The sequence below is a fragment of the Narcine bancroftii genome, chromosome 13, assembly GCF_036971445.1.
Source record: "Narcine bancroftii isolate sNarBan1 chromosome 13, sNarBan1.hap1, whole genome shotgun sequence".
Taxonomy (NCBI): domain Eukaryota; kingdom Metazoa; phylum Chordata; class Chondrichthyes; order Torpediniformes; family Narcinidae; genus Narcine; species Narcine bancroftii.
The window spans coordinates 9,180,431-9,195,685 of record NC_091481.1 but is presented as its reverse complement, the minus strand read 5'-3'; the positions used below and the strand labels follow the sequence as shown (position 1 = coordinate 9,195,685).

The window sequence follows — 15,255 nt, the reverse complement described above, 5'->3', positions numbered from 1 at the left end:
AGTTTTTGACTTGAAATGTCTTTTTCCTGTCAAAAGAGACTGCCTGATCTGCTGAGTGTTACCAGCATTTTCATATTTAAAATTTTATTTAGCACCTTTAATATTGATTTTTATTTTTAGAGTGTTTGGGCCAATCCTGTGGGCTTTTCACAGAGGGATTTTTCCATTAAGATCTGCCCAATTTAGTCATTTACACAGTGCCAGGCTACAGATTTAAAAGTGTACTATTTGACACTTTGTATATTCATGGAAAGACTCCCCTCTCAAATTGATTGTCATGCATTCCAAAATATGTGCTTTAGAATTTTTACATATAACCATGATCATTTTTTTTTAAAAGGCCTCTCTGAATTTTTGTTTAATATTTTGAAGAACCTCTATTGTTGTGATTAGTAATTGCTGACAATCCACGCTGGCCGCCCCACAGTGTGAAGACTGATGCAGGACTGTGGGGAGAGCACGGGGCAGTGGGATCAGTGTGGAGACATCCTGCACCGGCTGCCCCAGCTCTGACAGCCCACGCTGGCCGCCCCACAGTGTGGAGACTGATGAAGGGCTGTGGGGAGAGCACGGGGCAGTGGGATCAGTGTGGAGACATCCTGCGCCAGCTGCCCCAGCTCTGACAGCCCATGCGGCTGCCGCACAGTGTGGGGACTGACACGGCTGTGGGGAGAGCACAGGGCAATGGGATCAGTGTGGGGATGTCCCGTGCCAGCCGCTCCAGCTCTGACACCCACCCGACCCAACCTCGACAGCCTGAAGGGACAGGAGCTGGAGTGTGCTTCGAGGCGCCTCCTGTGAAGCTGTCCCTTTCAGATGGCCAGCGCTGCACTTTCAGTGATGCCACCTGAACCACCATTTCACAGGTCTGAATCTGCTTCTGCAGGCGCATTCAGAATGCACCTGAAGAAGCCTATTGTTTCAGGTCAAAGATCTTTATTTCTGATGATAGGTCTTGGAACTGAAGCATCAATTTGATTTCTCCCTCCACAGACGCTGCCTGATGTGATGACTATTTCTAGCATTTTCTTCCCTGTTTAATGATTTCCAGCATCTGGAATATTCTTCTTTTGTTGTTCCACTCTCCGGCTTTGTCACGTGCACGGATCTCTGCATCTCTGGGACAATTCACTACAGACACGAGTGTTGAAGCTGAATAGCTCAAGAGGCCTCGGTGAAAAGAAATAAACAAACAAAGGGCCAGGAGCCTTCTTTCAGTGGCAGCCACTGTCTATCACTTTCACTGTCTAAATGCTACTTGTTGCCTGCACTCATTCAGCCTCACAAAAGGATGTGCATTAGCAACCAAAAAAAGTACTGAAATTAAAATTGAATAACTCAGGCACTCTGTTTAATGGCATCTCCTGATGTGTTTTGGCCTGGTTTCTAATGCCATCAGCGTTTGCCAACTGCCGATTCATGCTTCTTAATGCATTCAACCATATTTCCACCCACAGAATCTCTGCACTTGTTTATTTGTTGTACAAATAAGCTACTCGGTGATTAATGAGCTGTCCTTTTTGTTTGGAATGTTTGCTCTCATTGCAACCGTTGATATCAATATCAACTTTTAAATTGGGCTCAACTCTACCATAAAGTCAGGAGATCAAATTATGGCAAAAATGTCCCGCTCGAGGTTCAGATTTACCGTGGAGAGCATTCTGATTAGTTGCATCATTGGTATGGAGGTGCCAGAGTTCAGGGCAAGAAAAAGAAACTTCAGAGGGTTGTTAATTTAGCCTGTGACATCACAGGCACTAGTCTTCACTCTATCAAGGACATCTACAAGAGACGGTGTTATAAGAAAGCAGCCACCATCCTCAAGGACCCCCACCACCAAGGCCATGCCCTCTTCACACTGCTACCATTGGGAAGGAGGTACAGGAGCCTGAGGATGAACACCCAATGGCACAAGGACAGCTTCTTTCCCTCTACCATCAGATTTAGGATTGGGCAATGAACCTCACTTTCTCTTATTTTTGAATTAATTTGGTATGTCACTCATAAACTTCTACGGGCATCCTGTGGAGAGCATTTCTATCTAGTTGCATCACTGTCTGTTTTGGAGGTGCCAATGCACAGGACAGGAAAAAAATCCAGAGGGTTGTTAACTCGGCCTGCAACATCACAGGCTCCAGTTTTCACTCTATCGAGGACATCTACGAGAGGTGGTATCTGAAGAAATCAGCCTCTATCCTCAAGGACCCCCCCACCTCCCAGGCCGTGCTCTCTTCACTCTACTACCATCGGGGGGGAAAAGGTACAGGAACCTGAAGATGAACACTTAGCTGCACAAGGATGGCTTCTTCCCCCTCTGCTATGAGATCTCTGAATGCACAATGAACCATAGACACTGCCTTACTTTGTCTTTTTCATTTTCTTTCACTATTTTATTTTGTAATGTGGTTTATGTAAATGATTGAACTGTGATGCTGCCACAAAACAATGAATTTTGTGACATGTCCAGGACAATGTTATCTGATTTAATGCTAATTTTGTGTGTATATCATGGATTTTGGGCTGCTGTTCATGAAACTCACCTTATAATTTTCCTATTTTGTACCATTTAATGCTGATGTGCTGGAGGTAGAACAAGTTTCAATCATTGACTTTCAGCTTTTAGCACCTGTGCACAAAGTGTGGCTGAAGGATGGGTAATGCCTCGCCATGTAGCTGTGCATCTTCTGGTACATCCATCCTTCTCATCAAGAGTAGAGGGGTCAAACTTTTTCTGTCCTTGACAATCGGAAGAGGCATGAAACTTGTATTTATACAGACTTACAGAAAGCTCCTCAAATTGGCGAGCACAGCTGTGAGCCAGGAATAAATCTGGGATCAGAGGTTCTTTAGATTTTATTAGCAATTAAAAGAATGAGGAATTCTGGTTCTAGAATTGGGATTAGCTGGCATTGTGTGAGTACATCCATTCCCTCCCTTCATCTTCTGCTAAGGTTAAAAAAATCTCTCTAATCATCTTGATCCTGATGGACTTTTTACAGCAGGGCACTAATCTCTGATTCTTTTTCTTTTCTAAAGAAGTGTCCTGTGTGTAGGAAATATCTTATTAAGATGTTGAGCACTTGATCCTTGTCTTCCTATCAGTCATGTTCACTCTCGCCTTGATGCAAACTAGTGTTTGAATTCAAATGTTGGAATGCAAAGGGGCATCATGTGCCTCAGTTGGTTATCTGTCCGCAGATAAAATTATGTCTGGCTAAGTCTCAAAAGCATGTGAACCACTGCATTTCCATTATGTATTTGAGAGTTTTGAAGTACTTTCATTTCCCAGTTCGGATCTCGCAAACTCTTGAGTTTATACATTCCCCCATGGCTTCAATTCAGAGACAGTAATTTGTCTGTTAATCCATAAAAGCATGCTTCATGTTGATAATCAATGCCGGTTGTCAGCTTTTGCAACTCTGGTTATCTGCCAAAGTCCTCATTACTGCAGACTGAGAAATGGCTTATTGTTCTTCAAAAGAATATTTGCAGTGCTGACTTGCATTTAATGATGTCAACTGGTGTTTCCCAGAGCAGTATGAAGAAAACTGAGGTCCTCCATCAGCCAGCTCCCCACCATGATTACCAGCCCCCCCACATCTCCATCGGGCACACAAAACTCAAAACGGTCAACCAGTTTACCTATCTCGGCTGCACCATTTCATCAGATGCAAGGATCGACAATGAGATAGACAACAGACTCGCCAAGGCAAATAGCGCCTTTGGAAGACTACACAAAAGAGTCTGGAAAAACAACCAACTGAAAAACCTCACAAAGATAAGCGTATACAGAGCCGTTGTCATACCCACACTCCTGTTCGGCTCCGAATCATGGGTCCTCTACCGGCACCACCTACGGCTCCTAGAACGCTTCCACCAGCGTTGTCTCCGCTCCATCCTCAACATCCATTGGAGCGCTTTCATCCCTAACGTCGAAGTACTCGAGATGGCAGAGGCTGACAGCATCGAGTCCACGCTGCTGAAGATCCAGCTGCGCTGGATGGGTCACGTCTCCAGAATGGAGGACCATCGCCTTCCCAAGATCGTGTTATATGGCGAGCTCTCCACTGGCCACCGTGACAGAGGTGCACCAAAGAAAAGGTACAAGGACTGCCTAAAGAAATCTCTTGGTGCCTGCCACATTGACCACCGCCAGTGGGCTGATATCGCCTCAAACCGTGCATCTTGGCGCCTCACAGTTTGGCGGGCAGCAACCTCCTTTGAAGAAGACCGCAGAGCCTACCTCACTGACAAAAGGCAAAGGAGGAAAAACCCAACACCCAACCCCAACCCACCAATTTTCCCCTGCAACCGCTGCAATCGTGTCTGCCTGTCCCGCATCAGACTTGTCAGCCACAAACGAGCCTGCAGCTGACGTGGACTTTTTACCCCCTCCATAAATCTTCGTCCTGTTAGGTCTGCTTTGTTCATGAATGAGTGAGACAAACACCAGGCTGAGTCGAAATCAGGGTTCTTTGTTCTTTATTACCGGATTGTAACACTTGCGACCAACCATGTTAGTCGGAGAATGCATTCTGCCGTTATCAGCAAAATGGTGATTTTTTATACCCTTGGATATGTGCTTAAAACATCATCATATCATTACTTGTCCAATGACTAAAACTGTTGCTATCCTTTCCCTGCTAGCTTCCTGCCTCTCAATCCATCAATGTCTCTCTTATCTTGTAAGTACAAGGATGCATTCACATCTTGTTACAGCCCTGTACATTCCCATCTCATGATGTTTTACCTAACAGGAGTACAAGGACACCTCCCCTTCTTGTTACTGCCCTGTACAGGGTAACTCCCTACACATTCCCATCTCATGATGTTTTACCTTACAGTCCGCGAAGCCAAGCCAAAGAAAGATTAAACCAAACACCTGAAATGGAGCTCCACAAAGACCAAACTGTGTAGGTGAGCTAAAGGTTTTAATCCGAGGCTTGCAGGAAGAGAGGGGTCAGTGATGAGTAATGATAATGGGGATCTGCAAGAGGCCAGCCAACTGTCCTCCATAAAGCTTATTGGTTTAACATTAGAGCCAATAAAACATACACCCTCTCCAGTGTGCATGCTCTGATTTTCTAGTTGTCCATCAGAATCACAGATATGAAATGCTTCTCTAACTCATTGTCATGAGGTTCAACCTTGGTAGCATAGCTGTCAATGCCAAGATGACGGGAAAGAGGCAGGAGGCCACAAAGTTTACAGAGGAGAGGGTCATTGCAGATCTGGAAGGGGAGCTGCCAGAAAGAGGTAATCTCCATTGGAAGTTGCTTGCCGCAAATTATATATTTTCTCTCCTTTGGCTTTTGCCAAAGAACAGACACATATGTTTTGTTTATCTGAATATCTTTCTGTGATCAATCTTATTCTTTCCACACAAAGTCAAAAGATGTGATGCAGCTCGCAAAACTTTGACAATGTGGTTGATTGCCAGACTGAGCTCACACAAGGGTTCATGGATGTGATGCTGCTGTTGTCCACCTCCTAGTGGCCATCCTAAGAATTGCAAAGATTGGGAGCAAAATGGCCCATCAGTCTCAGTCTACAATTTTATTTTTCTTATTTTAAATTGCTCTTTTGCCTTGCTATTGGGTCAGGATATTTTAAATTCACTGTGTGTTGTTCATTCCCCAATATTTATGCCATGACACTATTTTAAAATGGATGAGGAAGTTTTACTCAAAGTGAAAGAGAAATTTGTCACATGAAAGAGGAAGGGAAAATTTGAAGTAAGTTTTCATAAGATATAGGAGTAGAAGTAGGCCCATTGGACCCTGGAATCTGCTCCACCATTCTATCATGAGTTGATCTATCTTCCTACTCAGCCCTCCCCGTAACACTTTATGCTAATCAAATACTGTACCTGTCAATCTCTGCCTTAAATGCACCTAATGACCTTGCTTCCATGGGCACCTGTGGCAACAAGTTCCACAGACTCACAACTCTCTGACTAAAGAATTTTCTCCGTATCTCTGTTTTAAATTGATGCCCTTCACTCCTGAAATTTGCCATCTTGTCCTAGACTTTCCTATCATGGAAAACATCCTTGCCACATCTACTTTGTCTAGGACTTTCTGCATTTGAAATGTAACTATGATTTGTGCCTTTGCCATTGTGAGATTACGTTACTAATTGGTTATGATAATGTTACTCCTTCTTAAAATTAGAATTTGGCTTTTACAATGGAAGAGTGACTTTTGTGAATTTTATGATCACTTTCATAAATCTTCAATGAAGCGTGGGAGGTGCTGGGTTCCTATCCAAGAGGGATCTCTCAACTTAGTTTGTCAAGAGTTTCTATGACCGGGAAAGTGAAGGTTACTTGTTAGACAAGCTTCCAGTGTGTATTGCCCTCTCCTTTCTAAGGGAAGGAGGAGCAGTACTTGAAGGTAGTTCATTTTGAAGGTCTTGTGATTTTTACTGAATGGAGTTTGGCTTTGATGAGTTTTCTGTGGTGACTGGAGACTCGGACAGAGGCATGCTGTTCAGCTGTTGAGCAGACCATGGGAGTGGTAGAAGTGTGGAGGACACCAGCATTGATTTACACCCCAACTTATCCTGGTGGCATCCACTCATGCCCTTGTTTCCGAGGTGGGCTGTGAGATGGTGCTAGTAGGTCAGGGAACAGACAGACATCATTCTAAGGTAAGTGGTGTCAGGCCATGGTGTACTGAATGTGCATCAATTTTCAGACAGCCTCCATTGATCTCAATACTCTTGCCAAGAGAATGAACTGCAATGACTTTAAAGAGTTACTTGCCAATCCAATGAATTAAGAGGTGCTTTGCTTTATCTGCCATCTTTCATGATTTTTCTTTCTTTGATTTTGTGAATTCACTTTCCTTTTCCGATTTGGGCCCCTTGGTGTTCAGACAGCCTTGATTGTGTGCACTAGCTGGCCCATCCTCCGGGTGTCTTCCTGTCCTTGACTCCTCCCTGGTCCTGCCCTTGTAGGCCGAGTCCCCTCTCCTTCCCGCTCATGTCCTAGCCTTGGACCCGGGCCAGCAGTCTCTAGTACAATAAGGCCTATCGTTCCCCTTAGCCTTTTGTCTGTGTCATTATTGGGGCTACAGATAATGCCCAACCACCATCCTCTCCCCCTGCTGTTTGACCTGCTGAGTTTCTCCAGCTTTGTGTTTTTATTTCCACCATTCAATTGTTACTGCTCTTCACTGCTTGGTTAAATAAACCTTATCACCCCAGTTTTAACATTTTTCCTCGATATTGTTGTTACTACAGAATTTTGTGGGAAACATTCTGGATTTCCATGAATGCTTCTGACTTTCATTCTCTTTAATTTCTTGTCAACTTTTATCAGAGGAAATATTTTTATATCACCTATCAAATGCTCAAATTATAATCGGTTCACTGGAAATACCATCCTCAAGGGAACATAACATGCCTCATTGAGTTAAACGAGGAAATCTGCAGATGCAAGTGCAACACACGAACAAGCCGGGGAAACTCAACAGATCACACAGCATCCATAGGAAGTAAAATGTAACCAATGCTCAGGTCTGAGTTCTTCATAGGGAATCTGGAAACATAGGTAAATGCACAATTTGACAGTTTATTTCTTTTTATTACCCTTCCCAAATTGCCTTTGAGAAGGTAGCATTGAGGTACTTTGATTGCCAGTTGGTCAATATGTGTCTTGTGGTTGGGAATTCCATGATTTTGTTCAGACGCGCAGAAGCAACTGTGAGTGTTGTATAGCACATCCAAAATGTCGGAAGCTTGGCATTGAATTGCGAACCTTGCCCATATCATAGTGTTATTCTGTGCTTTCCAAAGACGTGCACAATAAATAAATGCAGGATAGAAAATAGAATTGTAAACTTTCCCATTTTGGAATGGCATGATGAACCCCAATTAATTAATTTTCAGTTCTATGTCTATTTTTCCAGGAGTAAGCCAATAAATATTTGCAGGAAACGGGAAGCAGAGAGGGAGAGAATGATGGTGTTATTTTTTTACTTGCATTTTGCTGATTACACCATTCAAATAAGTATTTTGCCCATAGGCCCTTCTTTGCCACAAGGAGTTACCATATAACCATATAACCATTTACAGCACGGAAACAGGCCATGTCGGCCCTTCAAGTCCGTACCGGTTCACTTGAACGACTCCACTAGCTCCTCCGCAAACCAACAGACTAATGTTGGCCTATCATCTGCATTACATTTTGACACGTGATAATAAAAGGAACCTTGATGCCTTGGTGGAAGCTTTGATCCTCGTGGGACCAGTGAATCTCTGGGCACTTACACAGAGGTGGAGTGTTTGGGGAAAATTGCCTGGGATCTATCCTGTCAACACCATCTGCAGAGACATATTAGATTGGAGCAAAGATCTTGTTCCAATTGCAGAACCAGGCAGATTTTGCCTTCTCTTGGATGCTTTTCCTTTTGCAGGGTTGAGAGGTCTATCGCTGTCAGTTCTTTGAGCAAGTTCAGGTGTGCATCAATTCACGAAATGTAGGTGAAGGGTTGAGCTTACTGTGGTGGTGAAAGGGCAGCAGAGAGAGGAGCTGGGAAATGAGAAAATGGATGCTTGGCTCTTTCAAGTAGAAAAAAATATGTAACTAACAAGAAGAAAGTGGTTCAACTGAAGGAGCGTTAGAATGGGAAAAATTCTTGGAAAATCTATTTGCCTTTGTAGAAATGATAATAAATGATGTTGGTGAGTTTATTGTATGAACAATAACAATGTATGTATGCACTAAAATTCTTGCTCTGACAACAGGTACTTGTTTAAAAAAAAAGTCTGCCAAAACAGCTAGAATAGTATACTTAAATTAAAAAGAGATGGTAAGTACAAAAAAAGAGTAATCCTAGTGCAAAAAAGGTGACTTTACAATAGTCTTGAAATGTGACCTGTTGATTGGGTTGGGAGCTCGGGGACACTGAATGCAAACACTGTTGCTCAATTGATAAAATATACATAGAATATTAAATTTTTCAAAGGAATAAAAGATTCCCATGTCCTTTACATTCCATTTGACATTTACCCTGCCTGTGCAGACATATGCAATCTGTGAAGAGAGATTTATCTATTATTCAGACAAATGATGTTTATCAGAGAGCTCTGATTTTCCTCTGGGCACAATTGCATTTATGATCTCTAGGCCACCAATCTCTTCATCACACTGCCTTACATTTTCCCTGTGCCAGGAACCAGGCCCTCTTGTCACTCAGAACCTATCAGACACTGATTGCGCTGATCCACAGAGAGGGCTGTTAACCTTTTAGAGAATTAACCAATCCATAAATATCAAAATGGATTCACCAGAGACCATAGATTCTGCAGACTGTTCTTTAAAAAAAACTTCAGGCAGCATCTGTGAAGGTAGAGGTGTGGTTTTGGATAAAACCCTGCATCACACATCATCAATGTTTCATTGCAATCTATGTCGAGGTGAACACGTTCAATATTTAGTTCCAGATTTAACCTGGAACAGGTTATCCTGCATTGTTTCTTGTTGTCAGTGTATCTCTTGTTCTGTTCACTTGGTTGTTGGAGGGGCAAACTAAAGTTGGCAATAGTGTGTGCATTGAGAGACCTGCAGCTTCTTAACTGATGAGATCTAAGGAAAACAGCAAATACAGTAAAACCCCTCGTATCTGACAGCCATGGGGATTGGTAAATGCTGGATAGGTGAATTTTCCGGTTGCTTGAGATTGCATGTTGTGTGATTGGGAAACTAACAGCGATGCACACTAATTTCAAATTTCTGTATTTTTTAATCTGTTTATTTTCCACGATTTTTTTTTTGCCAGTTACTTGAGGTACCCGGTTGCTTGAATTCCAGATACATGGGGTTTAACTGTGCTGTCATTTATTTATTGTCTTTACTGTGGGAAAGTATCTCAAGGAGCTTTGCGGGAAATTTTTGAAAAAATGAATACAAACTGGAGAGACGGAGGAAAAAATTTGAATAAAAACACAATTAGGGAGGCATATTGATGCAGCTGGAAGTTGCTCCCTCAGTCCCAGAAATGGAGGTTCTCTTCTTACCTCAAGTGCTGTCTGTTTTGAGTTTTCATGTTATCCTTGTGTCTGTGTGGTTTTCTTCCGGGTGCTACGGTCTTTTTCCACATCCCAAAGACATGTGGCTTGCCTCCATGAACTTCAGTAAGGCTTTTCCACCTGATAGGCTGATCCAGAGCGAGTTAGCAAATTGAATACAAAGTAGGTGCTGTGGGTGGAAGAGTCTGATTATACTACATGCAGAACAATCCTGTGTGTTGATAACTAGAGAGGTGTGAGATGAGCTGGAGGGTTTCTCAATGAGCTAGCACAGGAACTAAGGGCTGGGTTATCTTCTCCTGTGATGTAAGATTCACATATTCTTAGTTTAGGTTATGTTTTGGCTTCTCCAGATTAAATACGCATGAATTAAATAGATTTCAAATTTCCGATTTCAGATTTATTGTCAGGGTATATACATGAGATCACATACCATCCTGAGAGACTTTGTCTGCAGGTGAGGCAAATTTCCTCTTGGTAGTGCAAAAAAAAAACTCTTAAAGAGCATATACATATAACAAGAACAGGACACTAGTCAGGTTGGATAAGAACGGAGCTGAGGCGAATAATGCAGCACAGTGTCCCTGTAAATATTGGCAGAAAGGGAAACCAGGGGCTTTTTAGATTTATGAAATTTATTTAAATGAAGGTCAGCAAAGGTATAGGGACTGCTGGCTGAAACAACTAGAGAGGAAAGTGTAGCTGCAGATGAATAGAAATGTGATGTTGAGGCCTCACTCGGAATTAAGGTTTACAGCTTTGGGCTCCTTGTGCTGGCATTGGAGAGGGTTCAGAGAAGATTCACAAGAATATTTCCTGGAATAAAGGGATTAGCACATGAGCAATGTTTGACGGCTCTTGAACTGCACCTCCTTGGAGTGGAAAGAATGAGTGGGCCTCACGGAGAATTTTGACTGTTGAAAAGCCTGGACAGTGCAGTGAGACGAAGTTGTTTCCCGTGGAATTTGCTACTATTGGCAGCTTTGGAGGCCAGGACATTGGGTGTATTTAAGGCAGAGATTGATAGGTATCTGAATAGTCAGGGTATCAAAGGTTATGGGGAGAAGGCAGGAGAGTGGGGCTTAGTAGGGAATGGATCAGCTCATGACAGAATGGTGGAGTGGACTCGATGGGCCGCATGGCCTTCTTTTGTTCCTAAGACTTATGGTCTCATAGTCTGATGGAATAAGGACATTCATCAACAAAATAAGAATGAAGAATGGTAATGAGGGCAGCTAAAACTCCCAAGGTTTCAAAAGAGAAAAATAAATCATGTTGGGATTCTACTGCACTTTATTGGAGCTCATACACCCTTCACCTACTATGTGCTTGTGAGAATAATGTGGTGGTCACATTTTAACCATGAAATAACCATGAGGAGCGATTGGGTTATCCTTCAAGTGGGGCATGAGCGAAGGAGAAGTGGATGTGGTAAATCGAGTCATCATGGTTCGGATGTTGAAATGCAGAATGGAATCCTATTCATTGCTATGCCTTGTCAGCATTAATCAGAACTGGTTACAGAATGACACGACTTTGTGGGTAAGGTTGTTGTCTTAAATTAGCACTGTACATGGGAAAGCAAGGCTCCAGGTTTGGGTCTGGTCTGTATTTGGTGGGCTGGTGGAGCAACTGAGAAATGACAACCATACTGCAGAGGTTCAAATCTGTAATGTAGAGAAGGCTGAGAGATTTTTATTCAGGTAATTGAATACCACTGCAGAATTGAAATCTTAAAATGCTCAACCTAAATAGAGTGACCTTGAAATGACTAGATTATTGTTCACATTCACTTGGCTTATAATGTCCTTTGGGGAGGGAAATCTGTCATCTTCAGCCATTCTACATGTGTGTGACTTCATATCCATCAACATGGTTTGATCAGTAACTGCTTCCTTGGTTAAGAGTAGTAGATGATAATACAGTAAAATCTCTGCTATCTGGCACCTATGGGAAAGCAGTAGATGCCAGATGAGTGAGTTTTCCAGTTGCTTGAGATTGCGTGTTGCATGATTGGTGAACTAATGGCGAGGCGGACCAATTTTAAGCCTCTATTTTTTTACCAATTTATTTTCTGTGATTTGTTTTGCTGGTTGCATGAGACAGCTGGTTGCTTAAATTCTGGATAACAAGAATTTTACTGTATCATTAAACGAATAAGCAAGACTCAATTATTTAGAGAATTAGAGTTATACATCTCCAAAGCAGGCCATTTGTCCCATCTAGCCCACACTTGCTATCAACCATACATTTACAACAATCCTGAACAAATCCTGTTTAATTCTCTCTGCTTTGACCACTCACTGACAAAGTAGGTGATAGGCTCTATCAATAACCACGAAGTCGAGAGCAGGGGAATGATCTACTTTGGCTGGCCCGGATCTGGGTACAGGAATGCCGGAAGGGGGGAGAGAGGTCGACCTTTATGGCCAGGTCATAAGGGAAGGAGACATAGGAGATGGGTCACTAGTGGGCGGGCCAGCCTCATACATAAAACAGCACACAGGTAGGGAATAATGTACAAAGAGAAAACATATCACTACAGTAGGCAATTACCTATGAGCCAATCAACCCATGTGTGTGGTAACCAGAGCACTCAGAAAAGCCCACTGGTCACAGGGATACCATGCAAACAGTACACGGATAGGATCGAACCCAAGCCACTGAGACGACAAGGCAGTGGTTTTACTCGCTGGGTTAATCACACCTTATTACTTCTTCATCTCTTCCACAGCTTCTTTCCCCTGTTTTGCTTACATAATATCACTCTCTTTTCACTTTAGTCTTGATAATGGATCCAGTCTCAAAATGTTGACTGACCATTTCTACATGTGGATGCTGTCTGACCTGTTGACTTCCTCCAGCAATTCTTTGACTCCTCAAGACAGTCATTGCAGTTCTAAAATGGCCGGTGTTTTTTGATTGGTCTAATTGTGTTATGGGCTGTAAACATTTAACTATCCTTGGAGTCGCCAGCCTCTTGGGCAGATGGACACGAGGAGGGAAGGAGTGTTGGCTACCAACTGATGACCTGTTTTTCCAGGTACTCCTTGTTGCGTGGAGAGTAGATCGAAAGCTCCAATGACATTGGTACAATGGGGACTGTTACTAAGTGGGGGTGGCTGTCCACTCTTGATCAACTCACTTGATTAGTATTCCATACAATGATCCCAGGCTCTGCTTGAGATTGTTGTCCTGCTTTTTCAGATTCCCACCTCACTGGTGAATGTGAAAATGCTCTTTGCTGTGTGTTTCATTGGGAGGGAACCTTGCAACTTGCAAAGGCTCCTTTAGCAGTTGGCATGCAGCTTAGGGACGCGGAATGAGAATGGACAACCTCACAGGATTTGCGTACCTGCTGAGCGCTGTGGCACTTGTTGGTGACTCCGCAGTTTGGAGAGTGGGCCATACAGTGAGAACAATGACACTACAGTGGTTGGCAACTTTGTGTGATAGACTCCTTTTATTAAGGAAATCTAAACGAAATCAGTTTAATTCTGGTGTACAAAATATCCAAGCTGCTTGAAGTCATTATCCTGCTGGATAATATGCTGTAAATACCATTCTCAGATGTCCTTGTTGGCCTCTGCCCTGCTCGGCTGTGTGATGCAATACAGTGATGTGCTTTGTTTTATTCAGTACTCCGATATCGTGCCAGGAATTGTGAATAGACTTGAAGACAGAGGAAGTGAGAGGGACACAGTGTGGAATCAGATCCAGTGTGTACACACACACACACACACACACACACACACACACACACACGTATGTATATATATCAAGCCCTGCTGTCAGGTCTGTGCTCATAGTTCGACTGCCTTCTATTTTCTATAATTAGTTTTGGTAAGTGTTTGTCAGACAGTAAAATCCATCTGTGGACTTTTTCTCTCTTGGCAACTCGTTTTGATTCGAAACAACAACCTACCCTCGAGCTACTTGCATCCTTGCTGGGCCAATTATTGACAGGGCTGATAGCATAGTTTGTGAGGGGCTGAGTATATGAATTTAGAAAAGCGTGAGGTTGTAGCCCCTTCAGCCTGCTTCATGTTTTACCAAGGTCGCAGCTGAACTGGTTGTAACCTGTGTGCACCTTTCATTGCGGGAGATGCAATACCTTTTCTTTCACCCCTTCCTACTCAAACTGACCTTCCACCTGTAATCTGATGGACTGCATTCAGTGTTCACAATGTGGTGTCCTCAACTCCAGGGAAACCAAACTAGTCGCCTTGTGCTTGGGGTGACGCTCTTGCCAGCCACTTTAATTCTCCATGCCAGTCTGATTCTTACATGCCTATCTATGTCCTGTTCTGTCACAATGGGGGGCCAATGCAAGTTGAGGTTTTGAACCTAGTCTTCTGGATTCAATACTGAATTCTACAACTTGCAGGTGCTCACATTATCTGCAACAGATGTGGCCACTTCCCCTGTAAGTCAACCACTGGTGAGATTGTTTCCCTTTTTCTCTCTTCAGTTATACATCCTGATCTGCTGGGCAAGGCCAGCATATCACCATGTTTTAACACTGATCTGACTAGGTCATTGCTCTCCATTAACCCATCGTCACTACTTAATCCCATGCCAACCCTGGCCTTACTGTGATTTAAAACTTGTGAAAGCAAAAGTCGCAGGAAATAAATTGTTTTGACTTTAACTGTGGAGCGGAGGCATTGTAAGAGAGGCCAGGAAGTCTGATCCCTTGCATTTCTCCAGAATTTGTACAGATACTGTAGGTCGCCTTGCCCAGTTCCTATTGGCTTGGCTTGATATCTGGCAAGGGGGAGGGAGAGTCCCACACTAAAGACAAGTATCAATGATGCATTTCAGAAGACGTTATATCAACATGGGGAGGAGGGACACATAGAGGGTGGTGGGAGGAAATTTGAGTGGAGGCACAGGTCAGTTGGCCTCATTCTAACCTCATAATATTGCTCTCTCTTCTCCACCTCCCCTTGTTTTTCTCTCTCCCATTTCCAAAGGTCTTCCCCTGAAATGTTATTCTCTTCCACAGATACTGTCCGATCTGCTGAATATTTCCAACAGTTTTCTGTTTGTACTTCAGATTTCCAGCATCTGTTTTTTTTATTTCCACAAACCCTTATTAGAAAATCATCTGCCTCCATCTTAAAATTGTTCAGAGACAAATCCCACCGCTCTTTTATGATGAGAGTTGTAGAGATTTATGATTGCCTGAGAGAAAAGGGTGGAATTTTTAACAATAGG

The 15,255-nt window shown here is 43.0% G+C and overlaps 1 protein-coding gene across 10 annotated transcripts in view; it reads left to right on the top strand.

The window, feature by feature from the left end:
• The window catches only part of plxna4 (plexin A4), a 544,272-nt gene that overhangs the window by 167,748 nt on the left and 361,269 nt on the right, over positions 1-15,255 (top strand). The gene's annotated exons all lie outside the window — the stretch shown is intronic.